The sequence below is a fragment of the Microtus ochrogaster genome, unplaced genomic scaffold (genome assembly GCF_000317375.1).
Source record: "Microtus ochrogaster isolate Prairie Vole_2 unplaced genomic scaffold, MicOch1.0 UNK22, whole genome shotgun sequence".
NCBI classification, from domain to species: Eukaryota; Metazoa; Chordata; class Mammalia; order Rodentia; family Cricetidae; genus Microtus; species Microtus ochrogaster.
Window position 1 is genome coordinate 246,473 of NW_004949120.1, and position 4,812 is coordinate 251,284.

Below are 4,812 nucleotides of genomic sequence, written 5' to 3' on the forward strand. Positions count from 1 at the left end.
CCTTAGCTTGTTGCCAAGTAATGGAAAATTCTTTCTTTAGGCCTTTACTATTGACATGATGCTTCTTATGAAATTCTGAGGCCTGCAACACACTGGTGTGTAAGAACACTGGTATGTGTCCCCAACCCCCTTCTCTTTCGTATTCAGTGGCATCTGTGAAATACAGCAAGTAACCGCAAGCCATTTATAGGCTCTCTGTGAATACTGAATTAAGATTATACCTGGTACTTGTTAATAACTAGTTACTTTAGTGATTATTAACTATTATTTTGATTACTATTTCCTGTTGCTATACAATCATTTAATTTAATTCTCATAGTAGCCCAACAAAGAGGTTGATATCACCTCCAGTTTCATATTAGAGAAACCAACAGACTCATAGAGCAGCAGTGCTGGGTCACTGACTGGGGAGTCACGTGCAGGACGCCCTTGGCTATCAAGCCAGTATTCCTGCACTTACAAAGCTTTCCTCCAGGAGCACTTGCCTAGTTTTCCCAGGAATCCTTGGCTAACAGCCAGCTTAACCCTTCAGCTTCCAGAAGGATCTTGTAGAGACACGTTCCTCTAAAATCAGTTTGAAAAACGAAACAAAAATATCATCAATTGTGTTTGAGTGCTATTTCTGCCTTAGTATAGAGAAAAAACATGTCTATCTATGATGGCAGCTTAAAGTCAAAATATTCCAGTATTTCCTTGCACATTTATTTTGGGATTCAGCATTCAGTGGAGGGAAAGTGCAATTTGTATATAGAAGCTTTTTTTTTTCCTGGATTTTTCTTTAATGTTGAAAAGCTCAGCTGAGCAACCCACACTTTTGATGCATATTTGGATCCCCCTTCTACCTTTGAATTTGACTCCTGTTCCATCACCATTTTCCAAGGAAAGATAGAAATTACAAATGCAAACTTTGTTTTTCTGGACTTCTCTTTAAGGTTAAAAAGCTCAGTAAAGGATGTTTTTTTGTCTGCAGGGACCTTCTTTCTGCTTTTGGTTTTAGTCCTTGTTTGATCAAACTCTTACATTCCAGGGCCTTCTGACTACCTGCCGCTGGGTCAGATTCCCCACTTTTGTGGTTGGTAAGTCCCCAGTTTTCATACCACATGAAAAGCAGCAGGAAGAGGGCCATTACATACATGCGAAGAAAAATGTATAAACATTTAGGGCTAAGCTTAGTTCACCACTCTCATGTAGAAATAGGATTTGCATGTGTGGGGAGGTGAGGGGATAAGAGCTGTCACTGACCTGGGGTGCAGGGGACATCAGAAGGAAGAAAACCAAGTCGAGAGGGAAGCAGAGACACAGAGTGAGGATGGGGCTGCCACTGTCCTCCTGCCCAGAGGCACTGGCAGTGATCTGGCCCCCACAGGAGATCGGTGCAGCAAAACCAATGTCCTTGGAAAGGAGAAGAAACAACTTACCCAGTGTCTTCCTGTTGCTCTGTTGACTCTCACCAGGGAATGTTTCTAACTCTAGATCAGAACATTAGGCTCACCCTCCCCACCAAAATCCCTCAGAGATGGATGAAAACTCAAGAGCAGATAGCTTCTAGAATGAGATAATAATTTTGATTTTAAAGGAAGAAAATTCTAATGTGTACCGAGGATGAGCTGCCCAGGGCCAGATATGTTGTCCTGATGGGTTTTCTTGTGTTCCTTCCTCTGACATTTTTTTATTCCTGACTTTTCGGGTGGCCCTTCTTTGAAGTGTTGCCTCATCCAGCTGTTATGATGTTTAATCTGCAGCTGCCAACTTCTGGTCTGTGAGTTCCCAGAAGTAGGGTGAAGGAGACAGGGATCTCTCCGGCTTCTGGGTCTTAGCCCCAACCCAGTTGGGATATCTAGTCAATACTGATTTTTTTTTAAGTCTGACTTTGTCTCACCTCTACCCTGGGGTAAGTAACACAGCAGAATTCTGTACAGAATTCAAATTGCTTAAGCCTACACAAACTTCAATTTATTTCTCTTTTCCCCATTTTTCCCCTCCCTTCCATGCAGTAAGTCATTTTTCTTTGTGTGTGTGTGTGACATGTAACGATCTTTTTTTTTTCAAGATAAAAATTATATTAGAGTCTTACAGCTAAGTAGGGTGTAGGGTGTTTTCCTTAGGAAAAACAAAGTAATCATTTAGTCGGCTGACCATCTGGTTTTGATCCTAATGTTAGTCCACTTGACACTTTGAATAAGGGAGTTGTTGACTTTCCATTTTAGAAGGCTGACTAAGGCTGGCTACTCACACGATTCTCCTGCCTCTGGCCTGGTGGTCTAACTTGAAGGTGAAGTGGTCTTGAGCACACCTTTTTCCTGCCTGACCTGCGGTAGGACAGCATGGATTACCAGTCAGGAACATGCAGAGTTAGTATCTAAAGGCAGAAAGCAGGAGGCAACATACAACAGCCCCATTGCTCAAACACGGGGAGGCATATACGTTGTAATATTTCAATGCGTTTTCTTCTTCTTGGACATTCGACAGTAATATGCGACTTTTCCTCTGGTAATGAAAGGGTTTCGGAGACCAAGTTCAAAGAAGGAAAATGGTGAAGGAGAATTTGCATTCTCTGCTGTCTCAAGTGTCTCACGTGACAGTTGTTCCCACATAGACTTAAGGATACTATCCACAGATTTGCTTTTAGGCAGTGGCTGGTGTTCTGAATCTTTCTTCAACCTTACATGCTAGGACGAACATCTCTTGGCTATGGCCTTATATAGCTGCCATTATACATACCTAGCTAGCTGGCTTATTAGAAAAAACTAACATGAATATAATATTCACAATTTAATAACAGAAGCCTTTTAGATTAGAATTAATTCCTTAGCCTTAAGGGAATTCTGACTCAGCCAAATAGTGGGTACAGTAGGCGATGCCAGGCTAACTGAATCTGCTCCCTGTTTGGTATCTGTCTTGTGCATACTAGGCTGATCTCGAAGTCACTGTGTAACTGCGATTGGCCTTGAACTCCTGATCTTCCAGCCCTAGCCTCCCAAATTTCTAGATGTGCGCTTTCTTTTGTATCTGCCCCAACCATGCAGAGCCGGCAGGCCTCACAGTGTCATGGAGGATGTTACATGTACGTCAAAGCAGCCTTTGATTTCTCACTTCTTTCCTGTATAGAAGAATCATCAGGAAATTCAGATAACTCAGAAGGTCTAAATGAAAACTTCAGAGACAAATGGAGATTCATTATGAAGAAAGGATGAGAATTTGAAAAAAATGTTTAAACAAAATCACAAAGATGAATGCTTATTTCGTAATGGCCTGATGGGGAGAACCCAGATTGCTGTGTTGTTTCCGCTCTCTTATTCTGGGTCTTTTGTTTGCTTGGCAGTGAATTCTCTTGGTCATGCCCCTCCCCTCCTGTTTCCCTATTCTCTATTACATATCTTTCTTTCTACTCTCTCCCAGGAGTAAAACATGAAGCTCTGAGAGTTTAATTCTTTTTTGTTTTCTGTTTTAGACCGAGGTCAGCAATCTCCCTGATAAATGGAAAACATTTAAGACATTTCTGTAATCTTTATGCTGGCATTTTGTTACATTTTATGTAGACTCATTCTTAAAAACCAGTGTGGTGGATGTCTCAGCCAGAGCAGGCCACCTGGTAAGTCCTGACACTTTGGATTTGAATGAAAGAGAAGAAATAAACCATCAGAGATCTTTCATGGTGTGCGAATGGGGTAGATCTGACATCTGACTTACAGACAAGGCAACACTTCTTTGGGACTTCTGTGTTGGTGGCGCACGCCTTTAATCCCAGCACTCGGGAGGCAGAGGCAGGCGGATCTCTGTGAGTTCGAGACCAGCCTGGTCTACAGAGCTAGTTCCAAGGAAAGCCTCCAAAACCACAGAGAAACCCTGTCTCGAAAAACCAAAAAAAAAAAAAAAAGAGAAAAAAAGAAAATAAACAGTGTGTATCAAATACTCGAATTCGCATAAAAGCAAATTTCCAGCAACTTAATATCATTCTTTAGCACTGAAATTGTTTCTTCCTCGGCGCTACCTGCGAAGTGGCTGCCATCTCCTTTGCGGCATCATGGCTGCCCTGTGGCCTCTGGTGAAACCCAAGATTGACAAAAAGCAGACCAAAAAGTTCATGCAGCACCAGTCAGACTGATATGTCAAGATTAAGCGAAACTGGCGTAAACCCAGAGGTACTGACAACAGGGTGCGGAGAAGATTCCAGGGCCAGATCCTGATGCCCAACACTGGTTACGGGAGCAACAAGAAAACCAAGCACATGCTGCCTAGCGGTTTCCGGAAGTTTCTGGTCCACAGCCTCAAGGAGCCAGAAGTGCTGCTGATGTGCACAAATCTTACTGTGCTGAGATTGCTCACAATGTTTCCTCCAAGAACCGAAAGGCCATCTTAGAAAGAACAGCACAGCCGGCCATCAGACTCACCAGTCCCAACGCCAGGCTATGTAGCGAAGAAAATGAGATTGCTTGCATGCATGTTTTATTTGTCTTTAAATGAAACGACAAAAACTGCCCTCTGGGTATTTTCTGCCAAAGGGGGGAAAAAAAAGAAATTGTTTCTTAAATTATATATCCCTGTCAATCTTAATCAGACGGCTTAGTATTAATGAGCTATCCTGGTCACATGGTGAATGGTTTTTGGATTGTTTACTCATTTTCAGCAGTCAAAATAAATGTAATTGGAAACAGCTGTTCTCACATCCGTTCTGACAACCTTCCACTTCCAGCTCCTAAAGAGACCTGGTCTCAGGCTGCGAGATGTAGCTCAGGGTGGAGTACCTGCCTGCAAGACCCTGGATTCCATCGCTGACACTGGGGAAAAGAGAAATAACACCTGAACTAACAC

General features: G+C 42.5%; 1 pseudogene; it reads left to right on the forward strand.

Annotated features, from left to right (window-relative positions):
* The first annotated feature begins 4,024 nt into the window (after positions 1-4,024).
* On the forward strand, positions 4,025-4,464 carry LOC101996653 (annotated as a pseudogene).
* Positions 4,465-4,812: the final 348 nt, after the last annotated feature.